Source organism: Ictidomys tridecemlineatus, unplaced genomic scaffold (assembly GCF_052094955.1).
Source record: "Ictidomys tridecemlineatus isolate mIctTri1 unplaced genomic scaffold, mIctTri1.hap1 Scaffold_110, whole genome shotgun sequence".
NCBI lineage: Eukaryota > Metazoa > Chordata > Mammalia > Rodentia > Sciuridae > Ictidomys > Ictidomys tridecemlineatus.
The window spans coordinates 48,233-60,989 of record NW_027521036.1 but is presented as its reverse complement, the minus strand read 5'-3'; the positions used below and the strand labels follow the sequence as shown (position 1 = coordinate 60,989).

Genomic DNA, 12,757 nt, shown 5'->3' with positions numbered 1-12,757 from the left:
ACTAAAGGATAAAAGAAATAAGAAATACTGAAAACATTAATCTACTCTCATTCCAATAAAATAATTTTTTATGTCTGTTGAGTTTTATTATTTTAAAAAAAACTAGTTTTAAAGGATTTAAGGTATATAAAATTTTGTTTAAACAATAACTGTTATTTTAAAAGTACCACATTACATTCCATATTTCAAATTTTTCTTTAAAAGCTAAACTTGGTTAATATAAAAAAATCAGTGTAATTATGATAATTATTAATAACATATTAATTGTATCTTTATTTCCCAAATATACACGTCATTAAAGTACAAGATTTAAAAGAACATTTTACTAAGCTGATGTTCTTCAAACAAAAGTTTCTACAACAATAGCTCTTAAACTATATAATAATAACAAATTAATTGGAAATTAATGGTGTTATTTAATATTTTATATTTAAATAAATACGTTATAAAATTTTACGTTACTCTCTACACTGAGAAGTAAACTATATTTCGAAAAGACAATTAAGACACACTGGCTTATTTAAAAGTTAACAATATGAAGTATATAATTTTTTTTGTGTGTGTGGTGTTAGGGATTGAACCGGGGGCCTTGTGCAAGGGAAGCACTTTACCAACAGGTCATGCCCTGCTTTGAAAATATGATTCTTGCCATTTTGTATTTATTTCTTGATAGATTACTTTCACAGTTTTTATTTCACAGCCAGCCCATCTCTCCCATGGGTACCTCACCCATGCTGGATATGAACGGAGAGCTGTAGGCTAAGTTAGAATACATGATGACGTACTGGAGGCCTCTGGATTTGTACTTCAATCTTCATCTGCTCTATGGAGGAAGAGCAGGGAGTAGACGGGCAGAAGACCGTTAAGGCCAGTTATTTAACTGAATCACATTTTCAGAAGTTTCTTGGGAGCACCTTTAGAAAAGAAACAGGTGTTACTTCGACTCTCTGAAGAAATTCTATCTCAATTCTTCTGGGTGCTCACTTTGGGATATGTATTTCCCTCCATCCATTACCCAAGGATCCAACAGCCTCTATCACCCTCCTCCCTTCTTTCCCACAGGCCAGAATCAGTTCCTGCCCTGCTATAGGCTTTGGTCTCAGGACTGAAGCCCTAATGACTGGATCTGCTCCCTGACTGGAAGTCTGCTCCTCCCCCGATAGGAGGGTCCATAGGACCTGGGGATGCGGAGAGTCCGGCCAAAGAGAGGGGATATGGAACCTAGTTCCCAGACTTTGGGTGGGGTTGCAGATGACATGTTTCTTCCCCCTTCTCCCTCAACCTCTCCTTACCTGGGAGCAGCAGAGCTCTAAAAGTGACTGGCCCTGCCTACTCCCTCCACTCTGGTTAAGTCAGCTGGAGCATCAGACCCCAGCAGCTGCTCAGCCCCACCAGTCTCTGCAGAGGCTCTGCTCAAGGCAGGGGCTGCTGAGCTGGCTCAGGATCTGGAGTCTGCAGGAGGCTGGGTTCCAGGGCCACAGCCCAATCCTGGTGTTGTAGGAGTCCCCAGAGAACTGGCATCCTCTGCCTTCATCCTGAACAGACTCCACTCTGTTTTCAACTCAGCTTCTGGAAATGAGCCTCCTGTGGAAATGCAGCCCTGAACTCCAGCCTTCCAGGTTGGGCTGGGAAAGGCCTTCCCTGTGCCTTACCCTGGCATTAGCCATAGGACCCTCTCTCTCCCTCTCTTTTATATATGAACATAATAACTTTATTTTAAGTTTAAACTCAGTGCCTAACACATGCTAAGCAAGCACTCTACCACTGAGCCAGGACCGAGGTCCCAGGACCCTCTTCTTTGACTGTGGGTATGAAGTTCCTTTCTCTGTACACACTGAATGGAGATACCATGCTGCCATCTTTCAGGATTGGGTATTTTCTTCCTGTGTTCCTGTTATCTCCACACCATGCCCCACTGTGTCCCTCTTATAGAAATCTGGTCTGAACCAGACCTGCATAAGCTAAAACCCTTTAGAATCCACAGGCGGCCTTGGTATGGTCACTCCTCTTTCCCTTGGGCCCTGACAGGGAGGATTTCTCAGAACTCAGGGCTGAGCATGGTCAAGCTATTGCTTCCAGTGACTGGAGGCCTGATTCTTCTGTCTCACCTCAGAATGGGAAGGACCAGTCAAGGTACAGACTAGGATCTTGGGAATTTACTTGCCTGTCCTCATTGCTCCCCCATCTCCCCCATCCCTCTCTTCAATCTGCCTACAATACCTGTCAGAAAAAAAATTATGATGCATCCTATGATGAGGATTCTAGTGATTAAAGGTACTGAATTCCAGTGATTAAAGGTACTGGCTGAGGACTTCTCAGTGACTGTGTCTGGGGTGGTGGTTGAAGGTCCTGAAATGAAAACACAAGAGTGTTAGCCCTTCTTCAGACCAAAATATGAGGACATATCTGCTTAGATCCTGCTGCCCCAAGTCATTCAGGAAGGCAGATCTCTGCTATGTGGCAGCTGCTGTGACAGGTCCTGAGAAGTGAGGGAGACAGGAAACAGGCCATGTCTTTAAGGGGCTCATACAGCTAATGGGAGAAGCCTGGGTGACCATACAACTCATCCTTCCTGGTGGCAGAATATGAGGAGACCCATGAGGATGGTGGTGGAGAAGCTGACATGTGAAGTGATTTAGAGGAATTTCCAAAAAGAGACGAGCACATGTCAGACCCAAAGAATGTGCACTAAAAAAGACACATTAGGAGGTGAGAAGGGAAAAAGATAGGAAGACTATAACTATGAATGTTAACCCAGGTCTGACTCATGCTTGATGGATTGTACACACACACACACACACACACACACACACACACACACACACACACGTAGCAGCATCTCATGTGAATCCCACTTCTTCCCCCTCCTGCCAGTTACCTGTTGGCTCCAACTCCGCCTCCCATTCCTTCAAGTTCTGAATCCAGGTTCTACAGTCACCTATCGAGGACCTGTGCAACAACTCGGTCACCTCCTTGTCATTTTCCCACATTTTTTTCATCCAGTTGGACCCAGGATGTATCTCTCTCCACTTTCTGTTGTCTGAGTCAAAAAGGAGCCACATCTGTTCATTGAAGCCAAACTTCCAGGAGCTGTTGGATTTATGCTGACAACACATCCTGCCCTCCAGGGTGTTCACACCTGCCCCCATCAGAGAGAAATCATCCTCCTTTCTTAACAAATCCTTTGTCCAACTCAGTACCACCTTCCCTGTTTTCCTTCTAATCTGGCTGTGTTCTATCCTCCAAAACAGCTATGTCTGGGCTTTTAGAGGGACCAACATCTAACTCTTTTTTTTTATATGCACACAATCAATTTCCTTCAACCAATATCAGCTCTCTCATGTCCCTGGACTATCCTTACATACCTCTGGCCATGTCATTTTCTGCTTTAATGTCAGCTAGTTTCTGATTTAGTGTATTCCCAATATCTCTCAGTGAGGTTTTCTGCTCTTCCCAGGTGACTGTGGCACTCACTTTCCCTCCCAGGGCACTCAAGGAGTTAACCTTGTCCATGCCACAGTCATAGGAGAAAAAATTCTTCTGGTCCACCTGGGCGTGGACTGTACACCATTGCTGTCCAGGTGCTGCCTTAGAAGTCATAGCAAAGGGAGTGAGTGCCTGTGAGGAAAAAAGGCGGGTTGGACTGGTAAGAAAGGACCCTTTAGGCATCTCCTCTCCATCCCTCTGAAGGGCTGAGCTGGCAGAGCAATAATGGCCCTTCCCAAGCTCTCTGCTTCACCTGTTTAAGGTGAGCATGTTCCCCTCCTTTGAAGTGGAGGGGACAACAACCTCATGTCCCAGGACATAGCCCACTTCCCCTCTGCCCTTTGAACAATGCCTACACGCAGCAGCACATCACCTTGCAATGGTGGTGCCAGGCCTGCTGTGAGGGAAGGGCCTGCCTGGCAGAGGACGATCAGACACAGGAGAAGGGACTGTGCATGCTGAGTCATGGTGGGTGCAGTGAGGATGGGATCACAGCTGCATGAGAAAGAGTTCATAATTATGGTTCATAGCTTTTAGCTTGACTCTTAGGAGATGGCACTACTGTCCCAGGAGATTGCCTTTTTTTAGGTTGGAAAGTGATATTGTAATCTGAATAAAATGAAAAATCCATAGTTTGAAGAAAGGTAGTAAAGGAAGGAATCAGAAGCATGTGCTTTGTGGCTCAGAAAATTGTATATGCCAGGTTAGATATACTAGAAAAGCCAGAAAAATGACCAGTCCACTGTGATTTTTAAGCAAGCCTGGGAGACTCTTGTTTATCAAGTGTATTAAAAATATCTAGTATCCAAACCTGAACCAAAATTAGTGGAAAGGAAGAAATAAATAATAAGTTCAGAGCAGAGCACAAATAATGAATCAGAGACTAAAAAGGAGCACGAGAGAGTAATGAAATAAGGAGCTGGTTCTTCAAAGAACTAAACACAGGTGAAAAGTCAGTAGCTAGACAACTAGGCAAAGTAGAGAGAAGACTCAAATTCAGACAAGAAAAGGGAAAGGTTGCAACTGACACCACAAAAGTACAAAGAATCATTTGAGATTATTAGGAACAAAGATACCCATGTTTGTTATTATTTGCAAAAATTTGGTAACCTAGAATAAATGGAAAAATTCCTGAACACGTACACATATATATCTTACCCAGCCAGATTGAATCATGAATAAATAAAAAAGCTGAGCAGACCTATAATAAGTAACAAGATTGAATCAGTAGTAATAGCCTTCCAGAAAAGAAAATTCCAATACAAGAGAGCTTTACTGCTAAAAGTTCTACCAAATATTTGAAGAACAGTTTCTAGTTCTCCTTAAGTAATTCCCAAAAATAGAAGAGAAAGAAATTCTTCCAAATACATTTGATAAAGCCAGCAATTCCATGATACCAAAACCTGACAACACACACAAAAACTAATCCACAGCTATTTTTTAAAAATATTTTTTAATTGTTGATAAAACTTTATTTTATTTATTTATTTGTATGTGGTACTGAGAATCGAACCCAGTGCCTCACACACGTCAGGCAAGTGTGCTACTGCTGAGCCCCAGCCCCAGCCACCACAGCTAATATTTTTGATGAATAAAGATACAAAAATCCTGAACAAAATACTAGCAAACTAAATTCAATTGCCCACTAGAAAGATTATTCAACATGACCAAGTGGAATGCATCTCAAGGATGCAATAATGGTTCAACACTATCTAATCAATAAATGTAATATCCCACATTAACAGAATGAAGGACAAAACCGATATAATAGATGTAGAAAATGCATTTGATAAAATCAACATCTCTTCATGATGAAAATGCTGAACAACTAGGTATAGAAGGAATACATCTCAACATGATAAAAGGTGTGTCAAATGAGCCATCAGCAAGCATCATATCAAATGGATAAACACTGAAAGTTTTTTTCTCTCAGATCTGAAACAGAAGAATGATGCCCATTTTACGACTTTTAATCAATGGAATTCTGGGAGTGCTTGCTAGAGCAATCAGGCAAGAGAAAAAATGAAGGGCATCCAAACTGGGAAAAAAGGAATAAAATTCTCACTGTTTGCAGATGAGCTGATGTTACATTTAGAAAACTCCAAGGACTTCACCCAAAACTAGTAGTGGTAATAGATGAATTTAGCAAAATTGCAAGATACAAAAAAATAAAATTATTAGAGTTGTTATATACAAATAGCAAATCATCTGAAATAAAAATCAAGGAAACAATACTACTTACAATAACTGCAAAAAATATAAAACCTTGGAACAAATTAAAATAAAGAGGTAAAAGATCTCTAAAATGAAAACTATAAAGTAATGAGGAAAGAAATTGAAAACAACAACAACACACACACACACACACACACACACAAATAAAAAGATAACCAATATTGTTCAAATGTCTATTCTACCCAACAAGATCAGCAGATTCAATGTAATCACTACCAAAACACCAAGAGCATTCTTCACAGAACTAGAAAAGACAATCTTAAAATTTCTATGGAACCACAAAGCTCCTGAAGAGTCACAGTTATCCTGCATGAAAAGAACCAAGCAAGAGGAGTTCCATGACTTGACTTCAAAATACAGGACAAAGCTGGAGTAATCAGAACAGCATGGTGCTGAATTTCAAACAGAAGCATGGACCCATGGAACAGAAGAGAGAGCATAGAATTCGACCCACACACCTACAGCAGCCTATTTTTGAAAAAGGTGTAAGAATGTACAGTAGAAAAAGGACAGTTTGGGGGCTGGGATTGTGGCTCAGCGGTAAAGCGCTCACCTACACGGGAATGACCCGGGTTCGATTCTCAACACCACATAAAAAAAATAAAGGCATTGTGTTGTGTCTATCTTAAAAAAAAATTCTCTCTCTCTCTTAAAAAAAAAAGACATTTTTTTCTATACATGGTGTTGGGAAAACAGGGTAGGGAATTCACAGGAAAAAGAATGAAACTAGACCCCTGTGGCTCTTTACTCAGAAACAATCGTCTCAAAGTGGTTTAAATGGGCAGTGGTAAAATGCTTGCTTACCAGGCAGGAGAACCAGGGATTAATTGAAAAAAATAAAATTTTCTTTTTAAATATTTTAAGGCTATTGTAATGGGAAAATATTTTTTAGACAAGACCCTAAAAGTAGAGAAAACAAAAGCAAAAACAGATAAACAAGATGAATCAAAATAAAAAATCCTCTGCACATCAAAGGCAACAGTTTTGGGAGTGGAGAAACAACCTACAGAATGTCAGAAAAGATTTGCATGTTGTGTATCAGGTAAGAGGTTATATATGGAACTCAAAGAACTTAATAATTAGAAAACAAATAGCCTGATTGCAAAATGGAGAAAAAAATCTGAAGACATTTCTCAAAAGTGATAAGTAAATGGCCCATAGGCACACAAAACTGTGCTCAGTATCACCAGTCATCTTTGAAATGCACATCACAACCACAAGGTGACATCATCTCACTCCAGTAAGAATGACTGTTAACAATAAAACAAACAAACAAACAAAAAGTGCCTGCAAGAGAATCCTGTATATTGCTAGCGGGATGTAGATTCATAGTGGGGGAGAGGTAGGAGGGCTTAGGCAACCAGGGCAAGATGGCAAGGGAGGAGGTTGGGCAGGGCCCAAACAAAGGAGCGTGGGGAGGGTCTTCTGATGAGGTCAACTTCCTGCTTGACCTAAGTGCTGGTGGTCACAAGTGGGGGACCCAATCAGATAGACACTTCCATATTAGCACTCCCAAGCAAGAGATCCAAAAGGGAAACTAAAACAGATGCATGGACAGAGGGGGAACCAATAAATAATATTTAGGAGTTTGTAGACAGGGGAGGAGATAAGAAAAGGAGAAATTCCAGAGACCATCAAAAGAACAGGCCAAAACTCCCACTGGATTCCCAGCTCTGAGGCCCCCTTTTCTCAGAGAAGTCCTCTCTATATCTCTCTCACTTTTGCAATAAACCCACTTCTATCTCAGTTTCCTGTTCTTAGATTCTTCAATGAATGAACACAATGATAGGTGTTTTCTAATTATTAATTATAGGTGGTAATAATAGGGCCACTAGGAAAAACAGTATGAGGTCCTTAAAATTTAAAAATTGAACTAGCATATGATCCAGGAATTCCTCTACTGAGTAATAGCCAAAGTAAATAAATACAGTCTGTCAAAGACATCTGCATTCCCATGTTCAATGTAACACTATTCAAAAAGGCAAAGAAACATAAACAACCTAGGTGTCAATCAAGTGATTAACAGATTTAAAGACAATATGATACATAACACAAACTGGAATACTATTCATCCATATAAAGGACAAAATCCTGTCATCTGCAACACAATTGATGAAAATGGATGTCATCATGTTAAGAGAAGTAAGCCAGAAAGACAAGTATCATATGATCTCACTTTCATGTGGAATCCAAAAAAAGTTCATCTCAGTATTTGAAATCAGATGGTGTGTACAGAAAAAGGGATGGGAGATGTTGATAGATGGGAATTAATTTGCAAGTAGATAACAGTGATAATTTCTGGTGTGCTCCAGCACAGTAGAGTGACTGTAGAAAACTGTATTTTGTTTAACTCAAGAATCTAGAAAAGGGCTGGGGTTGTGGCTCAGTGGTAGAGCATTTGCCCGTCAAGTATGAGGCACTGGGTTCCATCCTTAGCACCACATAAAAATAAAATAAAGGTATTGTGTTCATCTACTATATTAAAACAAAAACCTTAAACTAACAACCAAGCCCTAAGGAGGGGCTCAGGTTCTACTCCTGGACATCTACTCATATCAGAAACAGAGAAAGATACCAACAAAGGGACACATGTAAAAAAAAAGAGGAAAGAAAATCCATCTCATTTGAAGTGAAAGTCCGTGATCTCAGAAAACATGAGGAAACAGGCACGCCCCCCCCCCTTTCACAATGCTCCAACAAAGGATCCCACAGTTATAGAAGTAGATAAAATCACAGATAAAGATAATGAAAAACTAATTATTAAAATGTCCAATGATCTAAAAGAAGATCTAACAACTGAATAAGAGAATAAATGCAGACGAAAGACCATGTCGATAAAGAAACGGCGATATTGAAAAGAAACCAATGAGAATAGCTGTACATGAATGAGACAAGGAATCAAATTAAAAGTTCCCTGGGGACAGCGCCAACGCGTTAGACTGCCTAGAAAGCAGCGCTTCCAGCTTTGAGGATAGGACGTCAGGCCGTGAAGACAGAGTGAATCAGCTGACTACCCGGTGTGCAAAGAAGAATCCAAACGAGGGGCGCGGCAAGGTCCCGGGCGCTGGGCTGTACGGCTCTTCCCGCCGCTCTCCTTTCCCTCACGTGTCTCCCTGCCCAGGCCGCCCTCCTTAGGCCGGGCGCCGGCAGAAAGCCGCTGCCGGCAGCGCTCCCAGCTCTCGGACAGTGACGGACTTTTCCCTGCTGGGTTAGGTCCTCTGCCACTCGCCCCCATCCCCGCAGTAACTGTCTCCGGCATCAGCAAGGAAGCCACCGGTCCGCGGCCCCCGCCCTTCACCCCCCAGCAGCCAGCTCTCCAGACCCCTTCCCTGCACCCTCTCTCCGGCCGCCCTCTCCCCCCACCATCTGGCTCTCCCCCCACCTCTCGCCCGCTCCCTCCGCTCTCGCCCGTTCTCCCCGCCGCCAGCTCCACTGCCCCCCCGCCGGCTCTCCCCACTCGGCCTCTCCCTCACTGCCCCCCAACTGTCCCACGCGTCTCCACGGCTGTCGCTCCCAGGCCCGTGCCCTCCGCTCTTGCCCGCTCTCCCTGCGGGTCCCCGCTTCTCTCCAGGTGGGCCAGGGAGGGAGAGCAGCGCGACCAGGGTCCCCCTGCCTCTCTCCATCTTCCCCGCCCTCCAGCCTTGCTTCTTGCCTGGGACTGGCTCGCGGGGCTCTGGGTCCGAGGGTTCCGGGCACCCCGCCTCTGCGTCCTCCCCAGGTCGGCGGGACGTCTGGTCTCCGTCGTGCTCCGGCCACCACTTGGAAGCACTTGCCGGGTCCCGCCTGGTCCCTTTCGAGGACTCCGAGCCTGCTCCCCATCCGGCCTGGTATGGGGCTCCTCCTTGTGGCCAGAGGAGAAGATGGACCGGATCTCGGGGCCATGGCGCCTCACCTCGAACTCCTACCAGCTGGGTGTTCTGGGGGCGGGCCGCTAGGCGGCTCCAGTCCTGAGGCTGGGGATAGGCAAAGCGCTGCTCTGGCTAAACTTTGATAGGTGGCACAATACCTTTATTTTATTTGTTCATTTTTATGTGGTGCTGGGGATCAAACCCAGTGTCTCACGACTGGTAGGCAAAAGCTCTACCACTAAGTCCCACTAAGTCCCACTTGCAGGTTTTTTCCCCCTGGGTATGGGATAGTTTTCAAACTTTTTTTTCCTTAATGTGTAAAGCTGTGACTGTAACAGTTACAGTTCATCTTCTGAAAGTAGCCGTCATTGCTCTAAGGCTTATTTTTTTTAATTCCCCCTTCTCTCCTCTCCCCCTCCCTAACAAGTTTAGGGAGATGGTGTAATCTTTTCTTCCCCTAGTTGATTGCCCTGGAACTCACCCACTACTGGGAGGAGATGACTGCTGGAGATCTGGAAATCAAATGGATCTAAAAGACATCTACAGAATATATTACCCCCAAGCAGCTGAGTTTACCTTCTTCTCAGAAGCTCATGGAACCTTATCCAAAATAGACCATAATCTAAGTCACAATGTACATCTTAAAATACCAAAAAATTGTCATAATGGCATGAATCCTTTAGGATTATAATGGAATGAAACTAGAATTCAACAGTAAGAAAAAAGAATTGATACCACATAAATACATGGAGATTGAATACTCTGAAATGAATAATGGATCATAGAAGAAATTAGAGAAAAAATCATGAAGTTCTTAGAGACAAGTATGAAGTGAGAATCAATATATCAAAACCTCTGGGATAGTATGAAAGCACTTCTAAGGGAAAAATTCATAGTGCACAATGGCAATCTTTAAAAAATGGAGAGATCCTAAATAAATAATCTTATGCTCCATTTCTAAGACTTAGAAAAGGAAGAGCCAACTACTCCCCAAAATAATGAAATTGAGAATTAAAAAAATATACAGGATCAATACAGGAAATGGTTGGTTCTTTGAAAAGGTACATAAGATTGATAAGCCCTTAGCCAAACTCACCAAAAGAAAAGGAGAGAGAAGCCTTTAACAAAAAGGATGAAAAAAGAGATGTTATCACAGACATTTCTGAAATTCAGAGAATCATCAGAAACTATTTTGAAAATGTATACTCCAATAAATTGGAAAACCTAGAACACATTGAATAAGTTCTAGACATATACAATCACCCAAAGTGAACCAGGAAGACATTTAAAACCTATATAAAGTAATAAAATTGAGATGAAAATTAAAAGTCTTCCAACAAAGAAAAGCCCAGAACAAGATGGATTCTCAGCTGAGTTCTATCATACCTTTAAAGAAGAAATAACACCAGACTTTCTCAAATTATTCAACAAAATTGAAAGGGAGGGGATACTCACAAATCCACTCTCCAAAGTTAGTATAACTCTGATACCAAAACCAGATAACGATAAATCAAGGAAAAAATTACATAGCAATCTCCCTGAAGAACATAGATATAAAAATCCTTAATAAAATGTTAGCAAACCACATAAGAAAACATTTTAAGAGGACAATACACCATGATCAAGTGGAATTCATCCCAGGAAGGTAAGGTCTGCTCAACATGTGCAAATCAATAAATGCAATTCTTAGCCAGGTGTGGTGATGCATGCTTGTAATCTCAGTGACACGGGAGGTGAGACAGGAGGATCCCAAGTTCAATGCCAACCTCAGCCTTGGGGAGGCACTAAGCAACTTAGTGAGAAACTGTCTCTAAATATAATACAAAATAAGGGCTGGGGATGTGGATCAGTGGTTGAGTGCTCCTATGTTCAATCCCTGGCATGCCCAAAATAAAATAAAATAAATGTAATACTTCACACAGATAGAATTAAGGACAAGAATTGTGTGATCATCTCAATAGATGCAAAAAAGGCCTTTGATAAGAAACAGAACCCATTCATGTTAATCTGGAGAAACTAGGTATAGAAGGAACATACTTCAATATTATAAAGACTTGATAACAAACCCAAAGCCAATATCACACTGAATGGAGAAAAACTGAAAGCTTTTTCTCTAAAATTAGCAATATTACACTTTCACCATTTCTATTCAATTTAGGTTTTGAAACTCTACCCAGAGCAAGTTGTCAAGGGCAGGAAATTAAAGGGATACAAATAAAAAAAAAAAGAAGAATTCAAACTATTTGTTTGCTGATGACATGATCCTATATCTAGAAGACCCAAAAAATGTTAATCAGAAGACTTTCTAGAAATGATAAATGAAACCACCAAAGTAGCGGGATATAAGAACACATTTATAATAGTTTCCTATACTCCAACAGTGATTCAGCTGAGAAGATAAGAAAAATCACTTTATTTAAAATAACCTCCACAAACAAACAAAAACAAAACCCCAAACCAAGAACCAAAACCCAAACCAAACCAAACAAAAACATCCAAACCCTTGGGAATTAATATAATCAATGAGATGAAGAACTCTACAATGAAAACCTTAAAACTCTTAAGAAAGAAATTGAAGAAGACCTCAGAAGACGGAAAGACCCCCCCCTTGTTCTTGGAGAGGCAGAGTTAATAATGGCCATTCCTCCAAAAGTAAAATATAGATATAACGCTGCAGTCTGGCTGGGCACAATTCATGAGCCACTTATTAAGCAGGAAAGAACTTTATTTTTTGAACGCACACACTGCACCATGCCAGCTCTTCAGGAATTCCCTCAGAGGCCAACTGCCACCACAGGCTCTCCCGGCCAGCACCTCAACTGCTCTTGAGGCAGATTAGCTGGGTTGCGTGGGCAGATCCAAAAGAGTCCCCCAATGAGCAGCTCTGTGGTCTGAAAGGGCTGGGAAACAGCCCAATGAGCATCACCACAGAGGAGCCAATCAGCTGGTGCTGGGGCCAGTTTGGCTGAGGCTCTCAACAATTTAATATCATCCCCATTAAAATACCAATGACATTCTTTACAGAAATAGTGTTGAGAGCCACAGCCGAAGGGGCCCCAGCAAACTTCCAGCTGCCAGCAAACTTCCAGCTGCCAGCAGAAGATAACGCCATCATACAATCCATAGGGACAAGGCATAGTTGAAAGAGCTCATCAAACTATTAAAATGTTCTTATTAAAGCAAAAAGA

General features: G+C 41.9%; 1 long non-coding RNA gene across 2 annotated transcripts; it reads right to left on the bottom strand.

The window, feature by feature from the left end:
* Window positions 1-561: 561 nt before the first annotated feature.
* On the bottom strand, window positions 562-4,550 carry LOC144372483 (uncharacterized). 2 transcript variants are annotated; one of them, XR_013432481.1, is made up of 3 exons: window positions 2,879-4,550; window positions 2,221-2,349; window positions 562-914 (listed from the first exon to the last, which is right to left on the bottom strand). It is a non-coding gene; the product is annotated as an uncharacterized LOC144372483 (long non-coding RNA). The 2 variants fall into 2 exon arrangements; XR_013432480.1 differs by having other exon boundaries at window positions 2,221-4,550.
* Window positions 4,551-12,757: the final 8,207 nt, after the last annotated feature.